The 19,417-nt window shown below is 47.4% G+C and overlaps 1 long non-coding RNA gene across 3 annotated transcripts; it reads right to left on the bottom strand.

Annotated features, from left to right (window-relative positions):
- Positions 1 to 7,280: 7,280 nt before the first annotated feature.
- On the bottom strand, positions 7,281 to 19,136 carry LOC119969495. 3 transcript variants are annotated; one of them, XR_005461385.1, is made up of 4 exons: positions 18,873 to 19,136; positions 17,138 to 17,289; positions 7,693 to 7,796; positions 7,281 to 7,366 (listed from the first exon to the last, which is right to left on the bottom strand). It is a non-coding gene; the product is annotated as an uncharacterized LOC119969495 (long non-coding RNA). The 3 variants fall into 3 exon arrangements; XR_005461386.1 differs by lacking the exon at positions 7,693 to 7,796 and having other exon boundaries at positions 18,825 to 19,136; XR_005461384.1 differs by lacking the exon at positions 7,693 to 7,796.
- Between the last annotated feature and the right edge of the window lie 281 nt (positions 19,137 to 19,417).

The following is a 19,417-nucleotide window of genomic DNA, read 5'->3' as shown; positions in this document are numbered from 1 at the left end:
TCCTGGGGGGGGGGGGGGGGGGAGATCTAGCCCGGGGCGGGGGGGGTTCCCCCACGGTGGCCTGGTCCGCGATCAGGGCCCACTAATCCGCGGGCGGGCCTGTGCCGTGGGGGCACTCTTTTCCTACGCGCCGGCCATGTAAGCCTCCACCATGGCTGACGCGTACGTGAATCCTCCCTGCGCATGCACGAGGATGACGTCAGCGGCCGCTGATGCTCCTGCACATGCATGGACCCGCACCAGCCGGCGGAGTCCCTTCGGCCCCGGCTAGCGTGGCGCCAAATGTCTACCACGCCGGCCGGGGGAGCGCAAACGACTCCAGTGCTGGCCTAGCCCCTAAAGATGCGGAGGATTCCACACCTTTGGGGCGGCCCGACGCCGGAGTGTTTCACGCCACTCCATCCCGCCGGGACCACCTTCCCCGCCGGAAATGGGAGAGTCCCACCCAACATATCTAAGTTACTGCCATACATGTGTGCTGTCTCCATTCCAGCTCCTTCCAGACTCGTCTTCTTCTTTGGCAATCACACGCAACTGAATATGGTTGTCCACTTAAGGGCCGGGATTCTCCCCTACCCGGCGGGCGGGGAGGGGGGGGGGGGGGGATACCGGAGTAGCGAGAACCACTCCAGCGTCGGGCCTCCCCAAAGTTGCGGAATTCTCCGCACCTTTAGGGGCTAGGCCCACGCTGGAGTGGCTCCCGCTCCGCCGACCGGCACAAATGGCTTATGGCGCCCTGCCGACAGCGCCACGGCTGGCCAAAAGGCCTGGCGTGAGTCCGCGCATGCGCCGGAGCATCAGCGGCTGCTGAAGCCACCACCGGCGCATGCGCGGTGGAGGGGGTCTCTTCCGCCTCCGCCATGGTGGAGGCCGTGACGGCAGCGGAAGAAAAACAGTGCCCCCACGACACAGGCCCGGGGTTCAAGTTCAAGTTCAGATCAATGACTCAATACACCAATTAGTAAGGTTCGAATCAAAACTCGTTTATTAATACACAGTTAATCACTACTCATGCATACAATATTAAAAGACTAGGCTATTCCTACCACTAACAGGCCAATACCTATCTGGATAAGGGAACCCGATGGGTCAGGGAACAATGGCCTCTTGCTCGATCCTGAGTCTGCAGGCTTCCAGCTGGTATGGACTAAGGGGTCAGGAGCATCTATCTCATAGCATGGTTGACTGAACACTTACTTGATGGTGCAGCAGTTGGCCAAGCCTCTCCTTCTTACGGTCAAGTTCTTCGAGAGCTGCTAAGATGTTCTGCTGGGAGGGCCGGCTAAGAGAGCAAACTGAACTTGGGACCTGTCTTTTATAGGTCCCAGGGGCTTCGCGCCCTTTTGGGTGGACCCCGAGCTTACTTCCAATCGATTGGATCCCATACCAATCGATTGGTTTGAATTCCCCAATACTATGGCTGTTTCTTGATCGCTGGGCGGTTCTTTCTGGCTTGTTTGTCTCCTTTGTTTCGACTTCCGTTGGCGCCGAGGAGTCCGACTTGCTATTGAGTGTCTCAAATGTAGCTAATTGTTGTAGCTAATTGTTCCCGGGGATCGCTCATCAATATGTATAACTGCTGGTTTCAGTGCTGTCTGCTTTCTGCAGACCGAATACACTAAAGAACTCTGCAAAACTGCTTGTTTCGTTAGATTGTCCATTTTTCCCTGCTGTCTTTGCGATTCTCCATTTTGTTTGGGGAAGTGGCCAACTCAGGTGGCTACACCGGGTGGCGGCGAATTCCGGCCACGGCAGGGGCAGGATTTACGCTGGCCCTGGCCGAATCTCCGATTCCCGGGTGGCGGAGATTTCTGCCCAAGAAACTCTATGTCATGGGTTTTGTGAGTCCTTGCCTGGCTGATTAGCCCGATCTCTAAGTCGCATATTCCACCGCACACATGGGAGATATTTCAGGGAGGTAGGATCAGCGCTTAGACTCGAGATCAGGCGTATTGCTTTCTCAATCCTCTTTGCTGTTAGGACTCCTCGAAGAATTGTGTCCTTTCAATCAGGACGTTCTTACAAATTGGTCTCTTCTGTGCAAGAGCCCCCCAGGCTTTGACACCTATGCTGCATTTCTTGAGATAAAGCGTCAGAGTGTCTTTGAGGAGCTTACTTTGTCTTTCTTATGTTCGGGAGCCTTTTTGAGCTGGGCAAAGAAGATTTGCTTTGGCATTTGGGACTTTGACATCCTAAGCACATGGCCAACCCAGCGGAGTTGGTTTCCAATGATCATGGCCTTGATGCTGGTGCTCTTGGCTCCTTCAAGGAAACTGATGTTGTATGCCTACCCTCCCAGTTGATGCTGAGAATCTATCTCAGATCGCATTGGTGGTGCCTCTCCAGGGCCTTAGGTGGTGTCTGTGCGAAGACCAGATTTCTGAGCCATGTAGAAGAGTTGGGAGGACAACCACACGAGGATCTTGGTGTCAGCATGGATGTCGCACTTGTCAAAGATTTTCATCTGTACGTATCCGAAGGAGGTGCTCACGGATTGGATACAATGTTGAATTTTGGATGAGAGGTGGTTCCCAGGTAGGAGAAATGTTCTTCGTTTGGTTGGGTTTCTCCATTGGTCTTGTTGGAGGGAGTGACTGGATCTTAGCCTGGTGTGGGTTGGTAAAGAACTTTAGTATTCTTGAGGTTGAGACAGATTCTTTGGCATGCTTCCACAAAGGTGTCACGCATGGCTTGGAGATTCTCTTGTGATAGAATGGTGATGGCAATGCCATCCACATACTGAGGTTCGACAAACAATGTCAGTGTTCTTTTCTGCTTGAATGTATCCAATGTCCACAACACTGGTAAGCTTATTCTTGGCAAGGTGAAGGATGGTGGTGGTGAAGAAAAGGGTGGGGCAATGCCAAATTCCTTCTTGACTCCAGTCTTGACCTTGAAGGTTTCTGTCTTATTTTCGTCAGTGAGCACTATTGGCAACATCTTGTCCTGTAGGAGCCGGAGGATGTTGATGAATTTCTCTGGACAGCCAGCCTTTGACATCGTCTCCCGTAATACTTCCCGATTGATTGAGGCAAAAATCTTGGTCAGATCAATGAGGGCCATGTAAAGTGTTTGATGTTGCTCCTGACATTTCTCTTGCCGTTGTCAAGCAGTGAAAGCAGTGGCTCTTCCATGGTATTTTTGGAAGCCACACTAGCTTTCCGGAAGGAGTTTTCAAAGACTTGGAGAAGGAAAGTAGCAAGGATTTGGACAATGATCTTCCCAGTGATGGACAGTTGGGAGATTTTTCAGTACTTGCCACAGTCCGCATTGTCTCCTTTCTTGAAGATAGCCGTGATGATGGCATCCCCGATGTCAGCAGGAATTTCCTCTCTGCCCCAGACTTTCAGGAACAGCTGATGAAGATGACGGGTGATCTCTTCTCCTCCAAGTTTGAAAATCTCTGCTGGAATCTCGTCCACTCCTGTGGCTTTTCCATTTTTCACATGTTTAATCGTGACTGCATCCATGCCTGGTGGGAGTCCAAGACCATCTTGGACGGGGAGTTGGGGACTGCCTCAAACACGTCCTCATCTATGATTGTGTCACGGTTTAGGAGTTCTTTGAAGTGTTCTCTTCATCGAAGGAAAATATTTTCTCTGACTCTCAAGAGGGTTCCTTCCTTACTGCTCACCGGTTGTGGTCGAGGTTGTTGGGTCTATATATTGCGTTAGAGGCACTGAAGAAGCCTTGGCTTGTCAGCAGGGAGTTGCAGCTCCTTATCTTTCTTGATTTCCCTTGTTCTTTTTTGTACCTCCTTCTTGGCTGACTGGTGAGCTCTCCTCTTTGCCTTGCTGGTTATATTGTCTTGCCTTGTGTAGAATGCTTTCCTCTTCTTGTCAACCACACCATCTAATATCATGTGATTCTCCAGTTACTACATGGCTGGTACTATTCTCCATTTCCTCATTAACCTTTGCTTTGCCAAACACCCTGAGCGGGATTCTCCGATCCTGCGGCAGGTCAGAGAATCACTGGAGGGGGGGGGGGGGGGCACAAATCGCGTGACACTGGGCTGCCGATGGCGCCGTGTGGTCGTCGGTGTGCCGGTCAGGGGGCGCTCAACGCGGACCTGCCGATTCTCCGTGCTCAACGGGCCGAATGCCCGCCGGGTTCAGCTGAGTCCTGCCGGCGTCGTTCGCATGTGGTCCTACCCGGCGGCACCTCGGCATTCTGGCTGCGGGGGGCTTCCTGGTGGGGAGGAGACGGGATCCGACTCCGGGGGATGGCCTCCACATTGGCCAGGTCCGCGATCGGGGGCTACCTATCGGCGGGCGGGCTAATCCTGGGGGAGCGGGAGGGGACCTATGCTCCTCCGCACCAGGCCCGTGCTGGCACCCATATCGGCGGCTGGAGCTGCGTGTGGTGCTCCAGTGCCGTGCTGGCCCCCTGTGCGGCGCAGGATCGCTGCTCCTAGTGGCCAGATGACGCCGTTGTAAAATGCTCCAGCGTTTTTGACGGCGTCAGCACTTAGCCCCATTATCGGAGAATCCCGCCCCCTTATCCTACACCCAGCAGCTGAGGAAGACTATGACAGCCAAGGTCCTAAGCACTCAGAGGATAGCTGGGGGTTAGATCCCCACTGTGCCCCACGCTGGTGGCAGATTTCTGACTCTGGCCACAAGGAGCCTGTTGAAAATGCAGCAGAGGTTAGAGAAATCTATTGCAGAGATGCCAGAGGTTAATCACAGTTTTGCAATCAGTATGGAGGTGTCCATGCATGTCCTGTGTTTTGCCATGTTGGGGTCTTATGAATGTTTGGCTGTTTCCAGGAAGACGTTGGTGACTCCCATAGAGAGCTAGGTCGAACAATCAATCCGTATGCGCTCTGACTGTACTTCATCACTCGAGCTACTGGCTCCATACAGCAGTGGTCTAGAGAGAAGGTCAAAGCACTGGGACTCCCCCCAGGTGCCCCTTCTCCTCATGGAGATGGGGAGATGCCATTGTACATCCAGGTGGAGCAGGAGCGAGTGCCAGCTGCCCAGAAGGTTTCCTTTCAGGAAAGTTGAGAGGCTTCTCGTCTTTCCTTCTGCCATTGACCTCATTGCCTGAGGCAGACATGGCCTAGTCTGTTGCCCCTGTAGCTGTGTAAGATGCTGATAAAAGGACAAAGCCCTCAAGGCCCAGGCCACTAGAGGATGCAGGTCAAATTCATCACAGGCAACAGGGCATCAGACTCAGCAGCCTGCCTCCACTTCAATACTGATGTTGGGCTTGTGTCAAGATATACTGGTCAGAAGAGCTATTTAAGATTTTATGAACGCATAAACATGTCACGGGTTTTTCCACAAAATTCACTTTTGTCACATGAAAATATTTCACTTCTCCATGCCCTGACTCCATTTTCTGTCATACCTCAGCCCCCTTCCACTCTTCCATGTCCCTGCCTGAACCACCAAACCCACACCAACCCCCATCTCTGACTCGCCCTTGCTGGTCCTGCCATTCGAGTTCAGAAAAGTCAACTACTCACCCAAGACACAACTGCACAATGCCAACTGGTGTACACCACCTTTAAACAAACATGAACCACGATTGTCTTGCACGGCTGACTTAATCTTGGAGATAGGGCTTAATTTTTTAAAAATGTAACATAAAGAGTGCTTATGTAGTACAATTATAGTGTAAGGAGAACCGCAAGACCCAGCCCACCATACTCGTGCCGTCGACTTAATTTCTCATTCTGAACGCACTATCTTGATTTCAACAATTCAGCTTCCGTCTGATTAACCGCCCTGCCTGCCACACTGCCTGTTGCTGGAGTCTTCACTGAAGAAGCTCTGAATAGGTCCCAGCATTGGACTGTTTCCTCAATCAGTGGACTGGGGAATATTAAATGCTTGAAATGGAAGCAATTTAGCCACTCCAAAATATAATGAACAAGAAAAGTTTAATGTTAATACTTTAATTCATATCTCATTAAGTTCACAGTGAAGTCATTTCCAGTGAAGGGAACTAAATAAATGTCATGTTCTGATTTAGTATTGAACTCGAAGTACAATATTGAAATATTGATCCATAACCTGCTACTTTATTGACTGCAGTGTACTACACAATAACGTCATTCATCACTGTTATTAAGACTTGCTGATTCATTTAGCTCTCAATCCACTGTGGGACAACTGCTGAATAGCCCATTTCAACAGATTTTGTGCTTCCAATGGAAAACAGCAACTGGCTGAGTGTTTGCTCTTTATTTGAAAACATAAGACAAAAATTAAAAATAAAATAAAATTCAAAGTTACTCTTTAAAAGGTGTGTTAGTTTTACATATTGGACGCGATTCAGCAGCCATAAAACATGCTCTGCTTTCAGCCACATTTGGTGGGGTGTTTCTCGATGGTTGCAGCGCTGAGATACACCCCGCTATTCACGGACACTGCTAGTTTTTTCAACTTCGGAGAGTTTCTCCCTGACGAAGCCACACTTTAGCAGTTTTCCTGAACTGGCAAGTTGAGCTCACCAGCAGGACTGGCTCCTCGCAAATCGGGGTGCCATTTTGACCAACTGCCCTGCTCTCCAAACCCCCTGCCCTTTCAGCCCACCTCCCACTTTCAGGAGCCCCCAATATTTTTGTGGCCCCTTGATCCCCTCCACTCATGGGCAAGCCCCCCCCAGTGCCCAACACCTGGCATTGTCAACCTGGCATGTAAGCACCTTGGAACTGCCATTCTGGAACCCTGGCAGTGCCAGGTTGGCAATTCCAAGGTGCTCAAGTGACAGGGCACCAGGGTATATCCCTGCACCGTCGCCGACCATCTGGGGGGCTCTAATGTCCTGAAACACCCCACAAGATGGCTTCACGCTTGGTCCATGTTTGTGGAAACCAACAGTACAAAACAGCACCTGGTTGAGATCTCAAAGGCACGGCCTTTGATTCTCGGGCCTCAATTGAATACCACACCCAAATATTTAAATGATCCATAAATATGTTGATTTAGATCATGCTCAGCGAGGGCGTGATCCAGAGTACGCCGGGCGCAGCGAGTTGGGTGACTCGCGATCGGCCGGGCATGAAACTCGATTTGTGGCTCTCGTGGGATTCACCCATTGTGCCCGGCTTCCCAACCCTTTGATGCCGAAAGCTGTGCAGTAGATTTTTATATTTTAACTGGTTGGAGTTATTTCAATTAATTTTTTCAGAAACTACCACAAACTATGTATTATTCAATAACATTGTTAAGAGTGATTTTATTTCACAATCCACAGGGTAAGCAAGATAGTGTGCCAGATTTTCTGCCCATTGACGACAAATGAGTTAGAAATTCAGGCCGTATCCCAAGTCATTCATCCTCACTGTAAGAAATTTGATCGCTTTTCAACTAGATTTTGCAGGATGCCCTTGGTTATTGCTGTATTCTATCTGTTTGGAGATGGAAACAAAGGTTGAAGGAATAATTACATGAATCCTTTCTGTATTTTGACAATGGTTGCAAGAAATCCATTTGTTCTAACATATCTGGCTAACGGAAGCAACATTCACTATTAGAGGTGGGAGATAGGAAGAGACAGGTATTTCATTCTAGGTAGATCTAGGTAAACATCTTTTCGGATAATACTACTTCCAAATTTCATGAACAATTACAAGTCGTCCTTACTGGAGGAAGGAGGGGAAAAATTAGACAATCTGGACACCTATTTCTGGAGGGAATGATATTCCGTTAAGATTTCTCCAATTCAAATACTTACATAAATATGCCTTTACCATCTGAACAATATGATCCTCAGCATATGAACAACAGCCGAAGTTAACATAATGGTGTACTGCTGTTGCCATGGTAAATGTTAGAATACTGGAGCATTGAAAGAATTATAATTAGGATTTTGACAGACATTCATACCTAAAGAGAAATAATACAATATAGGCAGACATATGTAGAAGATGCATTGTGGACACTCATAGGATAGAATTATCCAACAAGTGACCAATTTGGAATCCAGTTATGGCTACCATACATTGTGTATATAAGTTGACCTTTGAAGCTTGGAAAAATCCTTCCAAAACCTGCAGGGCTCAGCTTACACAGCAAAGAGTGGGGGGAAGGGAGCAACTTATGAACAGAATATAGTCTGAAGCTTTAACTCCATAGATGCCTGCCAAGTATTTTTCAACATTTTTATTTCAGATTTCCAGAAATCGCAGCATTTTGTGTCGGCATCCACCCCCATTCTGGATGGTGAGCAGCGGCAGGTCTAATGTATCTCATTGACTAAGTCAACATCCTCAGCAATCATAATGATAAAATGAAAACATCATATGCTACTGCTAGACAAAAATCAAGAAGCTGCACTCAGGTTTTCTGTGCTCAATAAGTTTGTGCCAGTTCACGCTGGAATTCCAAACTTTGGAGAAACATAAGCAGTGTGTTACGGACGCCTGGTCAGCCCTCAACAAAGGCTAAGATGCTGAACCAGATGCTTAATACTTTTTAAATTTTAAGATTGTGCAAAAAGATAGTTTCGTTGCGGGAGTGATAATGTAAGAAATTGGGCTTTGTTATTTAATGAACAAAACATTATTAAAACAAAAGAAAAGAAAATAATATTTAAACTTTCAAATTTCATAGTTCTAACACTAACAGATTATATGCAGTTTCTTAACTTTAACACACGAGGTCCCATTAAACAACACTTGAAATTAAAATACAGCTCTCGTTCCACTTACACATTCAGGCAAAGGCAGCCCTTTGATTTAGGAAGCAATCTTTCTTCTGTTAGGATATCTCTTTCAGAATTCTTTTTTAAAATTTTCTCTGTCTGCGGCAGTTTTTCATGACCTGTTCCATGGCTGCTTACATCTTTAAGATAGTAGGCTTCATGACCTCACTGGCTGCTCTCCACAGACTTCCGCTTCCAGATTTCCTGACCTGTCTTCTTGGCTGCCTATCTGTTTCTGCCTTTGTTCCCAAAAGGATTTCTCTCTCTCTCTCTAAACTCTGCCCTGCCCTTCAAACAAAGCTTCGTTCCCGAAGTGGTCAAACTTGAATCTATTCTCGTTATTTGGCTGATAGCCCATTCCCATTTACACGAAAGGCCAGAGTTATGCAATTCATATGGACTTAACTTCCATTTATACACCATTAGGACATCAGATTCTATTAATAGGATAATGGCTGGTCATGTAGGAATGGCCCAAAAGACAATGGGTCTTTGGTGAATCACATTATGCATTCCCTACCAAGTCTAAGTATGTTTGGGAGCATGTGACCCAGTCAGGTAAGGGCGTATCCCCTTGAGTTTGGGATAATTGTCTACTTCATTTTTGGACCCCAGTTCTGAATCCAAATTTCTAATATCTAACAACAACTACAAGGGGACACCATTTTAAGGTGAAGGGGGATAGGTTCAGTGGAGATGTGCAGGGGACGTTTGTTACACAGAGGTGGTGGCCTGGAATGCACTGCCAAGTGAGGTGGTTGAGGCAGATACGCCAGTGATCTTTAAGTCTTATCTGGATAGACACATGAACAGATGGGGTATAGAAGGATACAGCCGGTTGGTCTAGATAGGACACGTGATCGCCGCAGGCTTGGAGTGCCGAAGGGCCTTTTCCTGTGCTGTACTATTTGTGTTCTTTGTTCTTTATCTCCCTTTCATGATAATTGCAAGGTTTTGCGCTGAATGCTGGATGCTCATTAAATAAATATAGACGTGAGATATATTTACCTGTATTCTGTGTCAGACTTTCACGACTAATATTATTGCATGTAGCCAAAATTATGTCACAGTTAATCTTGCCTGGGTTAATCAGTGATATTTTTTGAATAACACTGTCTGAGACTATAAATTACAATGTCAAATGTTGTGACCAGTGTTATAAGTGAACTATAAATCATATGCCACAGGCCTTCATTATTTGTACTATTTGTTCAATTCTACAATTTTAATGGATGTAAAGGCATACTATGTTCATTTGTTTACTGGCTCCAGTGCAATTGAAGGAACCATAAGCCCCCAAAAAATTCCTGAGGGCATAAAAACTTTGAATTTCAAATGAATTACAAAAATAAAACAATTCTGACATGTTACTAAAGCACGTCAGGTGTTTCAATAGTTTTTTTTTCAAACCAATACCACATAGCAGGCCTGCACAAGGCAGGGTATGTCACGGAAACCTTGTACCATAGAAAGCCATGGAGTCTAGCCACAGCCAGGCCACATCCTGACTCCCAGTAGAGTCTTCTCTAGAAAGATACCAGACCCTGCTCCATATTTTGTTGTCTCTCTGACCTCTCATTCTATTGGTTCTCATCCATTACCTTCTCCATTCGCCATTGAAAAGAACTAGTGGAGCCCTTAATGGGGTGGCCAAGGTGCCCTCAGTGCTAAAGATGGGAATGTGGAGTGAAATAATAAGTTTCCAAACATGTATAAATGGCTGCTCCCCTCCATATTTAACAGAACTAAACATTTATTTCAAGAGCCTCTTAAGTCAGAGAAAACATAAATGAGCACAACAACGAAGCAATAACAAGCTAAGCTAACTCAGATACCTAGGTCAAGTCGGATAAGAGGCTAAAGTGCCTGTGCTGGGTGACTTTCCTCCTCTTCAATCAAAGGTACAGGCCATTGCAAGAGAGTGAAGATTTCACTCAGGGTCATTTTCTCCTCTGGTGTTCTGTTTTATTAATTCATGGAATGTGGTCATGGCTAGAAATGCCAGTATCTATTGGTCCAACTCCCATTTGCTCTTGAGAAGCTGATAATTGGCCAACTTCCTGACCTGGGTGAAGGGGTTCTAATCAAGTGGGCTACTTTTCCCTGGATATTTTTGAATGTATTGTGGAGATTAACCTATCACACTCCTGCCTTGTAACTTTCGGATGGTAGAAAGTCTTTGATGATTCAGGAAGTGAGTCATTTTAATATGATTAATGGTCTGGAAGCCCAATTCTCCACCCCCTCCATCAAGCCCCCGATGTTCCAGCCCTCTCAACCAGGAGTCACTCAGGTGTGATTTGGTGCAAGTATTTACAAGCACGGCACAGGTGCAATTGCCATTGAGGAGGTGCAAGGAGGTGAGAAAATGTTTCAAGCCGGGCTTGCTGGGGGAGGGAGGGTTACAGTGTATGGCCTGGACCCCAGAGAATAGTGAGGAATGACTTGAATCCTCACCTTGCTGATATTCTCTGTCTCTCCCTCCTGCACCTCTCAGAGAATGGATTTTAGACTACAGCCAGCTATACTCGCGATCTACCTCGCTGCTGCTGCTGTTGTGGATGCTTGGCGGCAAGAGCGCCAGGGCGAGCCCAGGGGAGGTATTGCGCAAGATGAGTCTGTCCCAGAAGAGCAGGGGCCAGCCAGTAAAGTTCAAGTGCCAGCCATCCAACAGGGCAAGGCGGAAATGCAAAGAAGGCGTCATGCCGCTCTGGGACTGTGTCACATGTTCCTCAGGACTTATCATATTCCTCTGGGACTGTATCCTGTCCCTCTGTAACTGGCTAAGGTCAGTCATTGTGCGGTCACTGCTCTCGATGCTCTCAGCCATGACCCTTTGTGAATAGCTTAAGCTCTGGAGCGTCAATGCAATATACATGTGCGCCCAGGACATGTCTGCCTGTGACTGGGCTCTCCTGTCCTGCTCCTGAGCCATGGACAGCACAATGTGCTCCAAGCTTGGATGCCCTGATACGTGGCTCTGACAACTTGCCCCAGGCCGTCCACTGCGGGCACCATCTTTTCAGTGTTGGCCTAGGTGCCACGCATTCTCGGCACCAATTCCTGAGTCTGAAGGTGGCTGTAAAGTTGCTAACACCCCCTCCTGTAGATTCTGGCTCTACTTCCCCTTCGACAACAGTGATAGGATAATTTTTTCCAGAAGTGCAACATTTGTCTGGGCGACAGCCATTCCCTGATATTGGGCCATCCTCCGACCATCCTCTCCCTCTAGAGTCCCTGCCTCCACCTGATGTGCTGCAGCATGTGTGTGGTGCTCACCAGAGGGTGACCCAGGAGCCTGATCACTAACATCACCCACAGAGCTGATAGTCTCTGCAGTGATGGATGGTGCAAGTGAAAGCAATGGCAAGACGTTGGTGTCTTCCCCGGAGTGTTCTGTGGGTCTGGATGAGGACAGCGATCCTGGACGGCCCAGATTTGTCTGATGGTGATCTGCAAGACAAAATACATGAGGTGAGACCTTGGAAAGGTTGGTCTGTGGAGAGGGGTAACTCACTTGCTGCAGGGACACCTGCATTGCATTGGCTCTGACTTGTTGGCTAATGCTGACCTCCATTTCAGCCACTGCCCTCTCCTCAATCTCTCCTGCGAGCTGCAGGGCTCTTTCCTCTGAGAGGGTGTGGACCCGAATATCTGGGATTGCCCCTTCCGTCCTCTGGTTCTCTAGGTGATTATGGGCCACTTTATCCTTGGAGACACAGAAAGGACATAGTGAGACACTGGGATATGGGTTTTTGGATGGTTTGAAGCTGTTGGATTGTGTGTACCAGGCTCTTGGCCAAAGAGGACAATGCGTGTGTTGGGGTTTTGTGGAGAATGGGCTGTAAGGGAGATGCAGGCAGGGAGGGTGTTGTCATTCATCTTCTTACGGCATTGCATACCGGTCCTCTTAGTGAGGCTGGCAGCACTCAGAGCTTCTGCCACCTCATTCAAGGCCTTGTTCAGTACAATGAGCTTGAGTCTCTGCCCCACTCTGGAGAAGAGGGTGTTCCTCCTTTCCTCAATGGCATCCAGCATTTTCTCCGACTCCAGAAACCTTGGAGCAAGTTTTTGTGCAGCCATCTTCTTTTCTGGAATGACAGTCTGTGCTGAGCGCAGTGCTTAAAAGGTGCTCCAGCTTTTCAGTCTCTGAACGCAAATCCCGACTCCAGCGAATCAGATGCCTGCGGGTCCGGGAATTAGGTGGGGTGCATGTTGGCTGCATGCTGGTCCATTTGCATGATGTGAATTTCAACCAACCGGTGCTCCTAGCGGGAGCACGCAGCTGTTGTGATTCTACACCAGCGGCAGCACTTAGTCTCCAACCGTCATCTGGTAATTTGGCAAATTTGAAGGGATGAATTTTTACAATGGAGATGAGAAACAGGAGCCAGAAATTTTTTGGTTTAGAAACCCGTCTCCAGTGGGAAATTGATTGAAGTTCAGATTTACTTGGGGCTGACCTCATAGAGCACAGGATTCTTGTCCTCTTCAAACCAGTGGAGTAGGAGTGGGGTGGGTCAGACGTCATTTAGTTACCACAAGATAGCCATCATTGAGTCTGCTGGTTGTTCTGAGGGAGGGATATGCAGTTTGTGCCAAATCCTCCAAGTTCACCAAAGAGAAACGGGTATCACTGGGGAGCTGGAGGTCTGGCATCAAGAACAGGACATATTCTCACTTCATTGATGTTGATCTGGTACTAATATAGAGGTTATGAGGGAAAGGAGAGTGGTCCTCTTCCTGGAGGATGGTAGGAGCAGGCCACCCCATCATGCCCCTCTGAGTTCAGCATCTGTCTATGCCTCCTGCTCCTCCTACGATGAGCTGACTTCTTCCAGGGTCGTAGCATCCTCAAGATCCAGACCTCACTGTAATGGAGAGAACAGCCACAATGAGTTAGGTTTGGAAGCACCGCCCGATTGGCCGAGGAACTGGAATCGTACATTCAGGAGCCCAATGACCTACCCAATGGTTTTTTCATGGAGCAGGTGGTTTTGGTTGTCTAATCTCTATACCTCTGTCTGGGACTCCTGCAGGAATATCCGCATCCATTCCTTATCACCTGAAATCCATTCCCACCCTTTGGGATTTGAAGTGAACATTAGAGGCATTCTGTTTGATAGGGGATAAATGTGGCATGGCAGCTGCTAGGAAAGCGAGTGTACACGTGGAGAGTCATCGTTGCAGTTACATACCAGCTGGATAATGAGTGAATGGAAGTCCTTCCTGTTGACGTATCTCACTGAGCAGTCACTGTTGCTCACCGGTTGCCTTATTGGCTACATATCTGCAATCAGTAATGCCCTGCTCCTGGGGGGCGGGGTGGGGGGGGGGGGGGGGGGGGGGGTGGGGTCCAATGATGGAGGCAAAACTCATTGCCCTTATCTCTTGCTAAAATGTATGTGCTGTCCAACTCTGGCAAAGAGTGACCAGTGAAATGCAGTGATATGCAACTGCTTTTGAGATGCCACCAATGTCCACAGCTGATCCCTGAAAGGAACCAGAAGTGAAGATGTTGCAGACCACAGTGATTTTTGTGTCCATTGGCAGGGAATAGAAACAGCCTAAAGAATTGTGAAATCTTCATCTGTGAGGCAGAGATGTCTGTGACCAGCTGTCTTCTGTGGCACCGGCTCTCGGTCATCCCCAGGTAGCTCCTTCTAAAGTGGTAGATCCTGTGTGGAGGGTTAGACCTTTGTTGCATTCTTGCCCTTCTTTACTTGTCCATGTCTTTCTGATCCTTGCGGTCTGCTCTTCCTGCAGAGGGCATTGACCTCATTACCTCATAGTCCAAAGTATGACAGTGTTGCTCCCATTGCCAGTTGGAGCTTTCCTTTTCGGCAGGTGGCCACCCAACTGTCAGTCTTGCACCCCCCCCCCCCACCCCTTCTGCCCTTTGGGTGTCAGATGGGTGCTACCCCCTTTCCAAATCTGGGCACAGAGTTCCACTCTCCCTGACACCTGCGTGGTGCGGTGCCAAGGGAACTCCTTGACAACAACCTTTGCCTCTTATCATCAGCTGCCCACCCTGTACCTGGCTGCCTTCATTGATTGAGCTTTGAAGCAGTCGCTAAGTTGTCTGTTACTCTAAAAATGAGAACTTCAGTCACTGATCAGCTGTAAACCACATTTTGAATTGGTGTCAATTTAGGGGAGAAGGATTCCTGTCCCGCCCTCCCTCTATACTGAAATGAAATGAAATGAAAATCACTTATTGTCACGAGTAGGCTTCAATGAAGTTACTGTGAAAAACCCCTAGTCGCCACATTCCGCCGCCTGTTCGGGGAGGCTAGTACAGGAATTGAACTGTGCTGCTGGCCTGCCTTGGTCTGCTTTAGAAACCAGCGATTTAGCCCAGTGAGCTAAACCAGCCCCTGTTGAACATTGCTGGAGCCAAGATTGGCATCTTCAAATTGATACACTACCTGTGCTGGCACTTACAAAGCTTCCTGCCTCCGCCGACAAATTTGGGGGTGGCCCGGAAATTCAGCCTAGTTGTCTGTCATCTTCTGGAGCCTGCCAGATCAGCTTCACTTCTGAGGAACTTCGGCCCCAATGACTTTAAAGTACTTACTGATACAGTCCACTTTAGTCAAGATCTTAAATTAGAGGAGGAGCCACAAGTTAAAAGTCACAGTGCCAGTGAGTGTGTCACATCCTTCTGACGTTCCAACACAATCCAGTAAATGTAGCCTTTCAACATGCGCAGAAATTGAATGCTAACATTATTACACAAATTCCAACGCTTTAAAAAGGACAAGCGTGGCAGCCACCTGTCATTCTTAAATCATTCTGACATGTGTTGGATTATGTTAAAAAAAAACACCTCTGATACGAAAATACTGGTGAGCAAAGAAACCTGTTCACAGTAAAGGCTGGCAAACAACTGTTTTTGTCATTTCTGCGTCAGTCTGACAGCAGACATAACTTCACCTGAAACGACAAAAGGCAAAGACTAGCTGTTGCAGGTTTGTAATGCTTATAACAGTTTAAAGTGGCAAGAGCTTCTTGTAAGGCACAGCAGCGAAGTGGTGTATGTTTGTCCTCCAGTTTTTGTCACAATCTTTCCAGATCATGTTCTGTTGCCTCTCCCACGGAGGATCCCCAGCAACAAGGCATCAGGAGATTTGCTCCACACATGAATAAAAACTTGGCTACGTTTTTAAAACAAAACAATCAATTTTAAAATTAAAAACTGCACAATGCAATCATTTATTATCATTGCAGAGTACATTCGTACTCCGCACACGATCATAGAATCATAGAATTTATAGTGCAGAAGGAGGCCATTTGGCCCATTGAGTCTGCACCGGCCCTTGGAAAGAGCACCCCACTTAAGCTCATCCCTCACCCCATCCCAGTAACCCAGTTTTGCCTTTTACCTGCTATAAATATGGCAATGAATAAGGTTGCCCTTCTTTCTTTAGATATCGATATTATATTGCTCAGAGTCACCAGGTACCAAGAGATATCACCACAAGGTTCAACCGGACATCGATCAAAGAGCAAAACAACCAGTTAGTTAGTTCAAGATCAATGGTACTTTATTTACACACAAGATTAACATGCAACATAAACACTACTAGTTAAACTACACTTAACAACTATCACAACCTGTACTTAACTTCAGGCACCCGGCTTAGGTCAGAGGAACAGTGGCTTTTGTTCGAATCTGGATCTACTGGGTCTGGAGACGTAACTGCTGCTCACCTGAGCTCATCCGTCTGGTAGCGGGCATTGAACTTGAACTTGCTTCTGGTGGTGCTGCACTTGGAGGTGGACGTTGCCGGAGCGCCAGGTGCAAGAGAGAGCGAACGCATGGCGGTCTCTCTCTTTATCCTTGGGAAGTTTTGCGCTCTTTTGGGCGGTCCTTCGGTTTGGACCCCATTAATTGGGTAGTTCCTTGATCATTTTATTTGATTTGAGCCAATGAAGGGGCGGGTGCCTTGATGGCTGGGCGTGTCCTAAGCGGTCATTGACCCTGTTGTTGATGCTTCCTGAGTACAGGCAGTGGCACCAAAATGTCTGACATTGTATCAGTTACTCAAGCATCAGTCTTTTGTCTTACGGAGATGGGCCATCAAAATGCTAATCGGTTTGGGGTTTTGATGCTGTCTGGATTCATCGCCTGAACCTTACATTGTCCATATTTCCCGTTATTCTTTGCGACCGTCCATGTTTCTTATTGTAAGTGGCCATCCCAGATGGCTACACCAGTAACCCCACCTAAACTTTTTGGGACACTAAGGGCAATTTATCATGACAAATGCACCTGACCTGCTCATCTTTGGGCTGTGGGAGGAAACCGGAGCACCCGGAGGAAACCCACGCAGACACGGGGAGCTTGTGCAGACTCCGCACAGACAGTGACCCAAGCCGGGAATCGAACCTGAGACCCTGGAGCTGCGGACCAACTATGCTAACCACTGTGCTACCATGTTGCCCCGTTACATATCTCAGTTCCATATCTCACCTTTCAGGTTTGTGGAAATGGATAAAATGATTCTCTGTCACTGACTTGGCCACTTTGCTGTTGGTATCTGGAAAGGTTTATACGCAGGCCACCTGGTCGCTGTCATAATCTTTCTGACTGAGCAACGGAAAGTGATATAAAATAACCTTCTGCTGAAAGAGAAAATAAGAATTGAGATGACAAGTATTTTGTTGAATAAAGTAGATAATCACCGGAACATAAAAAGAAAACTGCCTTTTGTCAAACCAAATCTAATTTTCAGAGCCTTTCTGGATCTTTTCGTTCATTATCCTGAAATTCTCCAGAGAGCTATATTTCACATTTTATACAAGTCTTTCAGTCAAACACTTCCAAGTTATGTTTTTTTCAAAAATGTCATATTTCTGAGGATTCTGTGTGTGTGTGTCTTGCCTCCTTACTTCATCCTGGACACTATCCACTCCATTAACATCGCTGCAGGCATTGCCAGAGCTGTGCTTCTTCATATCGAACTGACAAGAAGCATGTTTCTTGTAGGGCTAAATGGAGGATCATTTCCTTTCAACAGTCAGGTTGTAAAATGATAGAACTCCTTAAACTCATAGCTCAAGGATTTTAAGAAGCATCAGTCCGGGCTTAAACCTGTAACCATATACTTACGACCCAAGTGCTCTTGCCTCCAGGCTGCTGTCAACCAGTTTTCAAGCCCCAATCAAATAGCAATAATATCTGTCTATCATTTTAACCAAGTATTTGGGTGCACGCCATATGCTTAAGTGCAATAATTAAAGAAATAGCTGTAATTCACAGGTAAATTATGTGGGACCCTGTTCTCTCCTTTTGGGGTCTTGCATGCAGCAAATGCAATTTGTAGGCAGGGTGATTGTCTGGATCATTGGCTGTGTGCAGCTCTCTACTGGTGGCTAAGGCATTAACAGACTAATCTTAAACCTTCCCCATGGGTGGAGACCATTTCCTCTGATGTCTCTGTCTGGAAAAATGGTAAAGGTGTTCATACGCAATTTATAATTTCACTTTAAATTTTGACCAGTGCATGAAGGAGAAAAGGAACTCAATCTTTCACTTGCTGCCATCAGCTTAGACTCTGCATATTTTAGAGGCTCGGGCAGTGGGGAAGTTGTGCATGGTGCAGACCCAAATGCGGAGGAGCTGGGGCAGGGAAAAAGGATTGCTCAGGTACCAGTTCACCTGACAATGAGGTTGCACTCTTGTTGTGCTCCAGACGAATCAGGTGAGGACATTGAAGGGACAGGCTGTAGAAGAAGGCTGGTGGCTGTACAGAACCAAGGGGTGGATTCTCCCAAAATGATACTATGTCCCCACGCCGGTGTAAAAATGCTGGAGTTTTATTCCAGAGATTCCTATAAAAAAGTTGACCTAATTCAATGCCGTGCAGGGGGCGAGCAGGGACCCGGAATAAATCTCGCAGCTTCAGTCGCGGATTCAGGCCCCCATACTTCTGGTTCAGACTCCGTGCATGCGCACAGCGGCGGCCTCAAGCAGCCGCGCCGAGCTCCATGGCAGACTCGGACCGGGGAGGCAGACAGAAAAATGAGACCCCCCCTCCCCCCGATCGGCTGCGCGCCCGAGCATCTAACCCCGCAGATCTAATCCCGGCAGAGAACCAAGCCCCAAGTATTTGGCACATTGCAACATTTGTATTAATGTCATGGAGTCCAGCACAAACCTTGCACAGGTTTTTGCACAGACCTTGGAGTCTGTTCCTTCCACCTACCCATAGAATGTACGATCACCATCATCAACACAGTCTGGTAGCCACCATGATACAATAGCTGACAGCTGAGGTAACATCTTCCTTCGTAGCACTGCACATATTCAGCAAAAGTTAGAGTGCTCGGGTGGAAGCGTAATTAGACTGCTATCATTATTACTCTGGATATCACTGCTAAACGGAGCTTCCTAGGCCTCACAGCAGTCTATCCATCTATTCTCTAAATGATCTGTACGACTGCTGAGGTGCCAACATGGGAGAATGACAGTAGCTATAAGGACTTTCAGGATGTCATTATCCCTGCTCATACCCTGGCTAATCGGACATCCAGTATTGGATGAGCAAAAGTTTCCTGCAGCAAACTACTAGGAAGAATGCACTCAATTCTCTAACCCTCGGTTCCATCGTTCTCTCAAGGAACTGTCTGAAGCTGAATAAGGCCATTTGATATTGTGGTTTTTGACCCCCACATTGTGTTTCAGACCCCCAAATATCACCATGATGACCTACTTCCATCTCTGTGACATCACCTAATTCTGCTCCTGTTT

This window comes from Scyliorhinus canicula, chromosome 7, assembly GCF_902713615.1.
Source record: "Scyliorhinus canicula chromosome 7, sScyCan1.1, whole genome shotgun sequence".
Classification (NCBI taxonomy): domain Eukaryota; kingdom Metazoa; phylum Chordata; class Chondrichthyes; order Carcharhiniformes; family Scyliorhinidae; genus Scyliorhinus; species Scyliorhinus canicula.
This window is presented reverse-complemented; position numbering and strand designations above follow the sequence as displayed.